The following is a 14,623-nucleotide window of genomic DNA, read 5'->3' on the forward strand; positions in this document are numbered from 1 at the left end:
TTAGCAGGGAATCTCCAGCCGGGACCCGGTGATCGACAGCCGTAGCTATTGTATATATGCGTGATTTTGTGCAGCCCTGCCGCCCTGTAGCAGTAGTTCTACTTGGTAAGTGGTTACAAAAAAATATTCTCCCTGCAAGGTAAAGGCATAATGTGCTAATATGCGTAGAAAACTAGAACATTATGAAATACCTGTATATATCTTAATCTCGGACGGCGCCAATGGACATAGTATTTTAAATTTCAAATAAAAAATAAATTTAAAAAAAGAGGGGAGCAGCTCTTTAACTCCTTGGAAACCAAGAAAATGCAATGTGAAAATATGTTTAGACAAGCGCTCCTCGAGATGTGAATAATATCACATTAAAAACCAGACCGTCTCTCCTTACTATAATCTTACCATGCCAAAAAAGAAAACATACAAAACTGTATCTTATAATAAGTGAGAACACATATCTTCAATATTATCACATCTGTATCATATATATCCGTGATCACTATTTTGTGTAAGTAACAATGTGTCCATACAATATTAGCAATCTTTTTAAACATCCATAAATAAATGTGCAACAATATCTCCTTTTTATATCAACCGCTCCCGGAGGACGTTGGATGACGAAATGCATAGGGAGGGGCTTTGGATGTGACGTCACTATGTACGGTTAAGCCTCTGGTATTTTCACATTATGAAAGACCTACCTTTAAAGCGGAGTTCCACTCGACCTATCAAAAAGTATAAATCAACAGCTACAAAAACTGTAGCTGCTGATTTTTAAAAAACAGCCACTTACCTGTCCCTCGGTCCCATGGTGTGTCCCCCACAGCTCATTTCACTGGCCGTCCTGTATTCCAGGAGGCAGGCATCTTCAATGTGGGCACCCGGCTGTGATAGCTTGCGGCTTCGCAGCCGGGTACCCACTGCGCATGCACGACTAGCACTGCGCTTCATGAATGGTCCTGTAGTCTTCTGGGACCTGTCACGTGTCCCAAAAGACTACAGGGAGGGAGGACACCTTCCGTTTCTGATCGCCTAGGTGATCGGACCGGAAGTGGGAGCGGGTACCTGTCAAATTCGGGTATCTGCTCCCAAAGGGGCCAATCCTTAATGGGGAGCAGTCCTTAAAGCGGAACTTCCCCTTTTGGGTGGAGCTCCCCTTAAAAATAAAGCCCTCCAGTGACGCGCTGTCACCTCTGTAGAAGCTTCCATCTTCACCTGGTTGTCCTTCCGTGTTCGCGGACTGTGGTTGCTTGAATGGCTGATCCGCAATAATGTCACTCTAGGGCATGCACATGGGATTCACAGACATGGCACAGAGCTCTGAAGGAATGGCACAGGTATGCAGTTCCATCAGAGAGCATGCGCCGGTGAAGTCACTGGTTGCCAACCAAGCGAATAACTCCTAAGCGATGCATCTTTAGGAGATATTCATTTAACCTACAGGTAAGCTTTATTATAAACTTACCTGTAGGTAAAATCAAAATCTGGCATTTACTACCACTAGAAGGTATCCAGAATATATATGAAAAGTTGGTATTCCATACAATATATATCTAGGGACATGCATCAAAGTAAATATCTTTTGCATTGCTAAAGGCAACACAGAGCCTGTATTTATGTGTGCATCAGACAGAAAACTTGTTGAATGGAGCAGTATATAGAATTAAGCTCCACATCCACCATTAAATATAAAGTAGTTGCCAAATATACCTGTATGTAATCATCCATAATGCAAGCAATTTAATAGAACTGTCTCCCAGTCATTTGTCGGCCAGAGTATTTGTAGAAAACTGTGGGAATGCGTTCCTGATGATGGATGTGTCCTAGGTTGCTTTATACTTCTGCAACACTTGTAGAGTGACAATGCAGCACAGATTTGCAGCACAATGTCCCTCTCCTTCAAGGATGGACCTGTGTATTGGTGGGAATTCTCAAAGTACTGTGATAGAGACCTATGCGAAAGTCAGATGGTCAGTGACAGCAGTTAGTCACACCAAAGATGGTGGTGGGCTCCTCCAGGCAGAAAGACGACCGACCCCAGACCTCAAAAGAAAGAAAACTAAAGGTCCTAACCTAATAGTGGGGACCAGAACCACATACACTAAGCACTGGCTCTGAAAGAAATGCAGAGGAAAGTGAGCTTGCACCAATGACAATGAAGTTGTGTTGACCTTCCCAGGCCTCTAGAGGTCTGGTAGCCTAGCGCAGTGTTTCTCCTTTTTCCAGTCAAGTCACCCTTTAAAATCATGGACAGTCTTGAGGCACCCCATTCTAAAATGTGAAAAACTATTCTAATAATTTTATATAACGCAGCAACATCCACACATGTAGGACACCCAACATTAGAGGTGATTTATCCTTCCAAAGTAAATACACTTTTGCGCACTGGTACTGACTAGTATTCCAATGTTTCTCTTCTCCCTCAGTTTATCACCATCACTGAGCTAATGTGACCCCAGCACTGAAATAGGCAGCTGACATCCTCCATAACTGATGATGTCATTGGTTGTCAGGTCACCGGTGGCTAGAAGTTCGCAATGGTGTGCAATGAAAACCTGTGGCCTTGTGTAACTAAAACGCAGGCTTGCTCCACCCGCTGGCTTGTATACAAGTTTTGGGCAATTTTTAGACATTTTGCCAAGGCACCCCTGAAGAAACCTCAAGGCACCCCAGGGTGCCTGGGCACCCTGGTTGAAAAAGGCTAGCCTAGAGTCTCAAGTCTTGATAAGATCACGACTGACATTTTACTAAGCCAACACAGTACACATTTTGATTTAGCATACAGTCCTAGTGATGGTTGGACACAGCAATCTGATCTCCAGCATTACTTGGGTATTCAGTTTAATTGCTAGATTTGCAGACTTGTTGGAGAAAGAGAGCACTAAAAAGTTGAAACAGGACTTTATTGACCTGGACTGCCTTTTGGATAGTATTGTAAAAAATGAATGAGAGTGTCCAGCTATATTACTTTGTGTTGTGAAAGGCCCGAGAACCTTCTCAACTTTACCTTCATGGGCACAAAGTGTCCCAAATCTCAAAGTCGAACATTTCCAAAGCAGCTGTTTTGATTCGAAAACAATTTTTGGCCTTTTTGCAAAAGTGCAACTGTTCTTGCTGTTGTTTTACTCTCTCTTCAAGAAACATATTTGGCATAGTTAAATTTGTCTAATGTGTTTCCTTTTTTATTTTGCTTGCTCTATTGCCCCCCCCCCCCCTCTAACCATCATCTCTGCATTCCTTTGTACAAGGGAATGTGACTGCCCTTGGTTGGTTGAGATGCTGCAGGATCATTTGGTTGAGCAAAACATTTAGCATACTTAAGTAGGTCCTGTAATGGCCCACTCTAAACATTTGAATTCTGTTTCATATAACATTTTGTCCCACATCTTTTAGGATTTAACCTCACCTGTGAATCATACATATAGTATTTTAGGTATTACAGCTCTTTGAAGGCTGATATTATTAGGAACTGCATAAGAAAAATATTTTTTCACTTGCAGCTCCTCCTCTTACTTTCACAAAAACTATCACACTAAATATTTTTCTGATTCTACATCCAATTAAACATGTGTAGCTGTGTTTTTGTCTAGGAATCTCCCCTTCACTGTGGAAGAGGGATTTTTGAGATCTTAAAGCATTACTCCAGGTTTATTTTCACTTTAAATTATTTGTTTGGGCTAAGCTGGCCAAAATGAACTATTTCCGTTACTAATACATGTGGCTGCTGTGAGCACTGTATAAATTGTATGTAGCATTCGCTACATGGAGTATACATGGCTTTGGCCCAGCAGCGGTATGGGGACTCCCTGTCTGCTGCCACAACAAAATTGAGTCTCAGGAAGCCTTGTATTTTTATCAATGAATTGACTGAGGCAGAGAGGTGGGCAGATGACATTGTGATCTAATAAAAGGAAGCCTTTTTTTCATTGATAAAGGTTTCCAGTGAATGGCTGGGCAGCACTCAGATGGACTTGATTTTGTTCTGGGAAGTCATTGTACTGCTGCCTGAACACAGTGCTGTAGACTGTATGTAGCTAATGCTATATGCAGTGTATACAGCACACAGTGGGTGCAGCAATTTGTAAAGGAAATAGTTCATTTGGGCTAGCTTGACCCAAACAAACTACTTAAAGTAACACAAACCTGGAGTTAGGCTTTAATCATGGCTATATTATAATGGTAGGGAACTTTCAGGCCTGTTACCATCATTAAATATTATGTACCAAATTCAATTTACACGCTTTAATTTCAATCTCTGTTTGCTGTGCTGCTACCCCACTGCTTGGGGAGCATAATGATAGCCGGAGATTCCAACCTGGCTCTGGATCAAATTATGGATAAATGTTCTAGAAATGTACAGTTGCAAGAAAAAGTATGTGAACCCCTTGGGATTACGTGGCGTTTTGCATGAATTGGGCATAAAATGTGCTCTGAACGTCATCTAAGTCACAACAATAGAAGAACACAGTCGGTTGAACATAATACTACACAAACATTAGATGTTGCCATGGTTTAATTGCACATAACATGTAAACATTCACAGTGCAGGGAGGAAAAAGTATGCGAGGCCCTAGCTTAATGACTTCTCCCAGAGCTAATTGGAGCCAGGAGTGAGCCAACCTTGACTCCAATCAGTGTGATGATATTGGATGTGTTGCTGACAGCTGTCCTGCCCTAAAAAACACACACCTGTTTTGGGTTTACTGGTTTCAAGAAGCACTGTCTGATGTGAACCATGCCTCGCAGAAAAGAGCTCTCAGAAGACCTACGATCAAGAATTGTTGACTTGCATGAAGCTGGAAAGGGTTACAAAAGTATCTCCAAAAGCCTTGATGTTCATGTGTCCACGGTAAGACAGACTGTCTACAAATGGAGAAAGTTTAGCACTGTTGCTATTCTCCCTAGGCGTGGTCGTCCTGTGAAAATGACTGCAAGAGCACAGCGCAGAATGCTGCATGAAGTAAAGAAGAATCCCAGAGTGTCAGCTAAAGACCTACAGAAATCTCTGGCACATGCTAACATTTTTGTTGACACATCTACAATAAGGAAAACATTAAACAAGAATGGAGTACATGGGAGGACACCACGGAGGAAGCCATTGCTGTCCAAAAAGAATATTGCAGCATGTTTGAAGTTTGCAAAAGAGCATGTGTGGAGAAAAAAGGCACAGCACACGAACATCAAAACCTCATCCCCACTGTCCCCACATGGCGGAGGGAGCATCATGGTTTGGGGCTGCTTTGCTGCCTCAGGGCCTGGACGGATTGTTGTCATTGATGGGAAAATGAATTCCAGAGTTTATCAAGACATTTTGCAGGAAAACGTACGACCATCTGTCCGCCAACTGAAGCTCCGCAGAGGATGGGTGATGCAATAGGACAATGACCTAAAGCATACAAGTAATTCAACAATGGCTGCAACAGCACAGAATACGCCTTCTGGAGTGGCCCAGTCAGAGTCCTGACCTCAACCCGATTGAAATACTGTGGCATGACCTTAAGAGAGCGATTCACACCAGACATCCCAAAAATATTGCTACACTGAAACAGTTTTGTGAAGAGGAGTGGTCCAAAATTACTCCAGATCGTTGTGTAGGTCTGATCTGCAACTACAGGAAACGTTTGGTTGAGGTTATTGCTGCCAAAGGAGGGTCAACCAGTTATTAAGTCCAAAGGGTCGCATACTTTTTCCTCCCTGCACTGTGAATGTTTACATGTTATGTGCAATTAAACCATGGCAACATCTAATGTTTGTGTAGTATTATGTTCAGCAGACTGTTCTTCTATTGTGACTTAGATGACGTTCAGAGCACATTTTATGCCCAATTCATGCAAAACTCCACGTAATTCCAAGGGGTTCACATACTTTTTCTTGCAACTGTATATAAACGGCCACCAAAAGCTATCCATAAGTCTGCTGACTTGCTTTAATATTTGGATCTAGATAGTGTTTGGAAAGAAAATAATCCCTTAAATAGAGATTACACATATTGCTTGGCAGTGCAAAAACAATGCTCAGTGATTGCTGAGCAACAATTGCCTTCCCAATTGATACCCATGATGTCTAATGCTTGGATATTGGCCTCTTTTAATACGACCACAATCCCATCATGAGTCCATTGATTGGCATCGATCAGAAACCAGAACAATGTAATTAGCAACTAAATGAGTCCCTCTTAAGGAATGAGACCTTTTGCAATTATATTTACATAATTTATTTTTTTTTTTGTTTCCAAATAGATTGGTCTGCTGATAAAAATACTGCATGATTAGCATCTAGATAAAAAAAAAATAATTATGCTTTGATAGAATCCAAATCAATGGATTTCAACAGTTTCTCACAGAGTTAAGTCTCTGTATCTCAATGCATGCAAAGTGAACTTTTAGGCATAGTAAACATTGTTATTTTACTCAGTGAGACAAGTCAGGGATTCTGCTGACTTGTAAGTTGAATCCCAGAACCTCTGTGACTACTATCCCAAAAAGTAAGTCAGACATTATCATCCCTTCATGACGAGAACATTTTTTGTTATTCAGCACTGCAAATACATGTGTAAGCTGCAGAGGTCACACCAAGGCACCTCAGTATTATCTGAAGTCCTAACTCTCTAAATTTTGGGAGCCTCCATAAGAGGAACACTTATATAATAATGAATAGAATGAGGGAAAGTCTGCCTGGAGGGATCCCACCCCTCCTTAAGGGGCACACTTGCAACCTTCGCTGCCATTGTGCTATTTACTAAATGGAAATTGAGGGATGATGGAATTGTGAATCTCCCTGCTATATCCCTTAATTGATGCTACAGGACAACAAAGATACCTCCCCTGGGACTTTTCAGTAGCAACAGAGTGAAATACAGAAACAATGTCTATCACTGAAAAAATCCTTAAAACCAAATTTTATTATGTTTACATACAAAATGTTCCAGTTGTCTACACAACTTCAATGTTGTATACAGCTTGATATTTGTACTGTTACATTCTAATGCTTGGTATAACAGAGAAACTTGGCTGTCTGTGGAAACTTTTGAAGCACTTTGCCGTGTATCCTTTGAGGTGTCTTATGATCGTAGTTCTCACATATAAGTCTTGGGCATATTATCTCCTGTTTATGGTCTTTTCTTTTTTGAGACCTTTTTGAACAAATACTAATGGAGGGTGTGTTGTGGATGTCTGCTGCTGGCTACACCTGTTTTATGTTGGGGCTCTTTGGGGGCCCTGACCACTTAGGTGAAGACTTGGGTTCCCCAAAGGAACTCATTTAGACAGTGAACATGGTCCTTACATCTTGTCGATGATATCTCTCCAGTTTCCCCTGATGAAGACTTGTTCGTAGTCAAAATGGGGTGGAAATAATGCATGGAGATAGATATACGGCACTGTAATCTATATGCTAATCTTTAGGAATATGTACTGGAGTTAGCCATACAGCATTGTAATGTATATGTTACTCTTTGATGATATTAATATGCTGCAAATTGCATGTTATACCAAGCATTAGAATGTAACTGTAAAAAATAACAAGCTGTATAGAAAATTGAAGTTGTGTAGAAAAGACCAGAATTTTCAGTTTTTATTGAAAGATTTTATGTATTATGTAAACACAATAAAATTTGGTTTTAAGGATTTTTTTGCTGATAGACATTGTTTCTGTATTTCACTCTGTTGCTGCTGAAAAGTCCCAAGTATCTGCTGGGTATCCAGTACGCCCCTTTTCCTTTAAGGAGAGGTGGGCTCCCTCCAGGCTCACCTGCCCTCAATCTAATATAATTATTAATGCATTATTATACATGTGCTCCTACTGTGGAGGCTCTCAAAATTTATAATTAGGACGGCAGATAATATCGTGTTGCCGTGGCGTGGCCTCTGCAGCTTACACACGTATTTGCAAATGTGTGCAAACTAAACTTCTCAACATGAACTGTTAGACAGGACAGTTTGGTTTGTTGCAGGCTGGCTGCTAAATTGAGCTGGGAATTTTTCTTTGTTGTTTGACATGCGTCACCCTTCCTTGCTAAGCCAGTTATATGTTGGGACAGTTACCATTTGTGTGTGCCATTGGTAATAGCGATGATGAGCAACTTATAGTGTGACTGTGACAGTGTGGTGGCCAATCTGGCACTAGCAGACACTGGGAGGGAAAGTCAATAATTGACACTGATGTTGCTAGTGACACTTATACAGTGATCAGCCTTAATACTGTACACTGTACATTGGCTGGTAAAGAGTTAACCTCAAGGGGCAATCAAGGGGTTAACTGTGTATCTAACAAGTGTCATGTGTGTAACTTGTGCTGCTTTTACTAATAGATCTGGCAGTTTTTTTCCTCCATGTTTTTAAGGGAGAACTAGCCATATCGCTGTTCTCTGTACACAGAATTCTGGGTGTTTGTAAACATTCTGATTGGACACAACCGATCAGCAAGTTTCAATTGAAATCATTGGCAGGAATCTGCTGCCAAACTCTTACTCTGGTGAATCACAGCTCAGGTCAGCAGGGGGAGTGCACATGGACTCCCCAAACCCGGAAGAAAGCTGGCAATGTACTGTACATTGATGTGCCTGTGCCCGCAGTTCGCTTGCATTGTATTTACTGTGTCAGGTGGTTAAAAAACATACTTTTTAAAATATATTTAAAAAAAAATTATTCAGGTGCTTATCAATCCTTTTAAACAGAACACAGGTTATTTGGCCTAAATCCATGTCTATATGGCAGGTATCAGGCAGAACAGGACATGAAAGGCTATCAGAGGACCCAGGCGACAACAGCAAAAGAAACATTTTAGATTTTTTAGAGAGAGGAGGGGTTAGAACCTCTCTCAGGTTTTTATTTTTGTATATGTCCCAAATGTTGTCTATTTAATGTTAAAGCATTTCTTTGGTGCTCAGCTTCCTGCTGATCTTCTTTCATCAAAGAGTAACATATACATTACAGTACATATACCTAAAGATTAGCATATAGATTACAGTGCCATATATCTATCTCCATGCATTATTTCCACCCCATTTTGACTATGAACAAGTCTTCATCAGGGGAAACTGGAGAGATATCATCGACAAGATGTAAGGACCATGTTCACTGTCTAAATAAGTTTCTTGGGGAACCCAAGTCTTCACCCAAGTGGTCAGGGCCCTCAAGGAGCCCCAACATAGAACAGGTGTAGCCAGCAGCAGACATCCACAACACACCCTCCATTAGTATTTGTTCAAAAAGGTCTCAGTAAAGAAAAGACCATACAGGAGATAATATGCCCAATACTTATATGTGAGAACTACGATCATAAGACACTAATATCACAACATTAATGCCACTCTCTACCTCTTCTCAGGCTGGGTGGTCCTTGATGATGCAAAGACAAAGAGGACCCAGCAGCATCATGTGACCATCCTGACAACACTTACAACATGTACATCTAGAAAAATAAAATATTTCTTGAGGGGCCCCCATGAGAAGAGGGGGGAGCGTGGAAGCTTGAGATAGGCATTAACTTAAAATAAACTATTCATTCTTCCAAGCATTAACAATCTGCTATTAAATGAAGATCTTTGAAATAGTTTGCAAAAGTCAACAAAAAAGCCAGTGTTGGTCTTGTTTTTTTCTCTTTGGTTGGGAGTGACTAGTAAGACAAACATTTAGTTGTATTGGGGTTTATTTACTAAAGTTGGAGAGTGCAAAATCATACTCAAGTCTGCATAGAAATCAATCAACCTCCAGGTTTTATTGCCAAAGCTTAATTGAAAAAGCTGAGGTTAGAAGCTTATTGGCTTCTATGCAGAAGTGAACCTGAATTTGCACTCTCCAGCTTTAGTAAATAAACCTCACTATCTCTTAAAGCAAGTGATGCACCATCCTAAGATTTTTTTTTTTATACTGACTTTTATGACATACATATACTTACTTTTATGACATCGGGTACACTCCTAATGCATTTAGTGTGGTCACATATGAACAAAATGTAGGTAAAATTCCACTCACAGATTTTTCTTACTTAATAAGCATGTTGCAGTTACCAGGGGTTAGGTGGTTAGGATCACAGTGAAATAAAGAGACTATCTAAACTTTGTGTAATTAAATAAGCACAATTTGGAAGCTATGGTTATTGCCCATACCACTGGACCCTCTACCACTGGATCCACCTCTGCACATTTGATGCCTTTTTTTTTCTTTTTTTTTTAGTTCAGTAAGTTTTTTTTTATTCATCTTTTTATTATGTAGTTATACAAACAACCTTAAAACATCTTCCTATACATCATATGCTTTCTTGTTTTCCCATAATATACATACATTCATTAACCCACCCCCTCCCACTCCCCACACCTACCCTTCCCACCCCCCCCCTTATCATCACAACCTTATCTCTATCTGTATCTATTTTTCCTTATCTTTACTTTCGTTACTATGACTTCTTATTCTGCCTCCTTTGCTCTGATTAATTGTACATAAATTTCAGAATTTTTAAATGTCCTCCATACACTCCATGTTCTTTCAAACGTTCCCATCTTATCCTCTTCTAGACATCTTAGTTCTTCCATTCTAAAAGTACCTTCCACCCTCTCTACCCAATCCACCATCTTGGGGATGTCTACCCTAGTTCAATAAGTTTTTATTGCAAAATCCAGAAGCAATACAAAGTACCAATCAGTAATGCTCTCTCTAAGAAGAGTACAGGGTTAACAGAGTGTATACAATAAATGTACGTTAAAAGCATAACAATACATAATCAGCGGATAAGCAGATATTGCAGTATCAGTAGTGAACCGCTGTAACTATTGAGGTATAATAAATGGACATCTGAAAGCACAGTTTTAATATAAAAGAGTAAGAAAAGGGAAGGAATAGAGAAAAAATGTGTGTGTTGGGGGGGGGGGGGGGGGATGGGAAAGGAGGGAAAAGAAAGAGAGGGGGTAAATTCAGGTGCACTGTGGTGATATGCATTGTAATTATAGTTATATGTAGAGTTTGTCTGCGAATCAAGATTAGTAATTATTTAAACAAGATATCAACAGGTCAGGGACCATAAATGATGTCCAGGTACAAAATAGACAATTTGAACTCCAAACCAAAAGGAACATGCTTTAGAGAATTTGGAAATAGTCCCCCTGGCTATATATGTTAATTCCTCCAAAAGGCATATATATCGTCTACTTTATGTAGCCATTGGTTTAGTGTAGGAGCAGCTTGTTGTCCCCAATAGGTAGGAATTAGAAATGTAGCTGCGTTCAGTAAGTGGGGGGTAATAGATCTCTTAGATAGGTGTATTGGTTCTGTTGTACAATGAAATAATATTGTTGAGGGTTCACAATAAAGATTGACACCTTGTATAATTGAGATTGTGTGGATTACATCACACCAAGATGGATGGATAAACGGGCAATCCCACCAAATGTGGTCGTGTGTTGCTCAGTTGCCACATTCATGCCTACACAGGGGAGAGTTGGATGGGAACGTGGCTTGAAGCTTAACTGGTGTATGATGCCAGCGCTTGAGGAGTTTGAAATTCACTTCTTGAATTTTAGAAGATAGAGATGATACATCTTTTTATTTAGAGTTTAGAGTGTAAATCCATTTCCCAGCGGGAAAAATAATTTGGGTAGGACAGGCCTTGCAATGAGAGAAGGGCCTTGTAAAAATGTGAGACACAATGTAATGGAGGATCTCCAGTTCTAAGGATAGCCTCAATGGGAATCAGTTCTCGTATAGACTGTAACGGTTGAGACAGAGAATTTTTTACTTCATTTTGGTCTAAAGATTTTTTTTATTAAACATTTGCAGTGTTTTCTAACCTATCCATATCCTCTCCAGGATAGAGTATGTTTGTTCTAGACTTAGTACAGCAATTGCAACATTAATTCCAGAATACCTCTTAAAAACACTTGCTCAGTCAAGTAAGCATCCATTGAGGAAGTTAAATAAATGATAAAATTCTGCATGATATTAAACAAGCATGAAAAAACTGACTCTTAGCAAAAACTGTAAAGAATGATATGTATACAGTAGTAGTTATTAATTTTAAACTAATAATATAATTCACAGATTGTAGTTTACAGTAGTGTAAGTGTAGGTATATATGAAATACCTCAATTTAATCCAGTTACATATTAATTAAAAAATATTTTATTTATTTTTGATTATTATCTGAAACTGTCTTTGTACTAGCTTTCAATATGACCCTGATTATCAACTTTCTGATTGGGGTAAACATCGGCAAAACTGTCAAACAGGTTTTTTTCCTAATTGCACAGTGCTGTAACACCTTCCAACTGGAGGAGAGACCATAGAGTGGGCATTTCATGTCAGCTGCTGTCCCTTTGCTACCCAATCGCAATCTTTGCCAAGCTTTGATTGTACTAAATTGTCAGTTGCTGGCTTTTCTGTTTTTACAGGACTGCACAGAAAAGAACTGGATGAAAAGAATTAACAAACTTTCCTAACCAATGCATTTCATATGTTAGGATTGCAATTATTTTGGCTATTGGCAAGAGAGCAAGGGAGGGGGAGTGTTATGTCCAGGGCCGTGGATAAGGGGATACCACCAGTCCTCCTGTACGGGGCCCAGGACAGCAGGGGGGGCCCAGGCAGCTACGTGAATCTGATGTGGGCAGGAAAGGTGATCAGCACACCCAATCCCCTGTATGGCTCTCTCTGCAGCAGCTAAAAGCTGGCTTCTTCTCCTCTTCCTCCCACTGGCTTTCAGCTTCTGTAGTGAGAACCATAAAGGGGATCGGTTACAATAATTGCTCCTTTCTTTCTGAAATTAACACAGTGAGTGATCAGTACTGATCACTCACTGTGTTCATTTGTAACTGAAGCATAGTAAATTGTGTTTTTTTTGGGTGGGGTCCTGTCAGGTTTGCTGTATGGGGCCCTGTGGCTTCTGTCAGTAGCCCTGGTTATGTCACCCAGTTGTAAAAAACAAGTGTGGCTTATCTAAAGTGGTCATGGTTCAACAGACATGGTTAAATTAGTGTAGCTTAGTTATAATGGGCATGGTTTTGATTAACTTTGATTTAGATTTCTCAGTATGGGAAGTAAGGCTTACCAAAGTGCACGTCTTATTCTGTAATTTGTTAGTGGGCATTGGGAGGTCCACTTTTTATGCAAAGTACTGAAACCAAATGCAGAAATTAGGGAACTGGACATTGATTATAAATATAAATTGATTTATTAATATTATTGATTATAAATTATAAAAGTGGACACAAAACTGGTTTGGTGGCAACCTTGTCATACATATGCACACCAATAAATACATATGCACACCAACAACAGGATCAACTATAGTATGCAAGAAAACAAATGCAAAGAATGTGCTAAAAGGCATTTGTGGCTTTATCTATTGCTACCTGCTGTCATTTTTATAAACAAAGCAAATTAATAAGTTTGAAAATTTGCTGGAAAGATTTTATTTGACAATTACAAATGCAACTGTTTTCAAGCACAAAATATACAGCATATTTTATCTACAAATATTTACATTTTAGTATTGAGCTGATTGATTGATTCTCAAATCTGGTGAATCAGCAATCTGAAAATTGCAGCATTTACATGAATATGTGCATGAAAATGTCTACAAAGACTCATATAATTCATGAATTGTAATAACCTTTGTAGCCGGTGTGAAATAAGAGATCTACATGATCTACCGTACATTACAAGTTCTTATACTGTATATTTCTAGCTGCTAGAATAGTGATAGTGAGATTTTGGCATACATTGATCATCCCCTTGGAGCAGGTCAGGAACAAACTGAACTGGATTATGGTTAATGACAGATTAACAAACATACAAAATAATTTGCAAGCTATATTTGAAGTGACATGAAGTCAGTGGATCCAATATGTTTCACCTTCCTAGACCTGTTGTGGCCTCCTCATCCATCCCTTTTTCATTTCATTGTCTTTTTGGTTTACTCTTTGTTTTTCTATTCTTGTTGGCTGTACTATTCTGTAAACTTTATTGTTTGCCAAACAACATAATTCACTAGAGGATAAAGGTAATTCTAGTGCCTTTGGCATCACTACTCTGCCCTCCTTGTGCGTAACAAAGAGCTATAGGAGGAGGTTGTGAAGCTGAGGGGAGTTGGTGGTGTTGCAAAGTATAAGATTCAAACCCCTATTTGAAGCTCTTCATGTTGACTTTTGATATTGGAGAACAATTAGAGCACAAAGGATTGAGGAGAGTTAAATCTGATATCTAGGTTAATATACATGATAGGCGATGTCCAATGGTCTCAGGATACGGATGTCGAACTCTTTTCTCATAAAGCCAATCAAGTTATTGGAAAAAAAATGTGGATCAACAATGCATCAGATTTAATCACTGCTACAACTTCAGTAAACTGAATTGGAAGCTTCTCAAACTTGCTAATTCTATGTAGCATCTTCAGTGACATAGGAAGAGATTACCGAGCACTAAAGCAGGTGTGTGATCAGGTCTCCCATCAATACATTTTTCCACCCTGTGCACTATACTGCCTCCTTCCAACAGATGGCCTCACAGTATTTTTAATGAGTATATTGTAACAAATGGGATGCAGTCATCTTTTCTCAGTTATATTTATGATATTTTAATTTGCTTAACCCAGCTCTAGGTGATCCTGATGACTGCGCAGATATGACAGGTACAAC

This window comes from Staurois parvus, unplaced genomic scaffold (assembly GCF_062004578.1).
Source record: "Staurois parvus isolate SC_StPar_1 unplaced genomic scaffold, SC_StPar_1.0 ptg000291l, whole genome shotgun sequence".
NCBI classification, from domain to species: Eukaryota; Metazoa; Chordata; class Amphibia; order Anura; family Ranidae; genus Staurois; species Staurois parvus.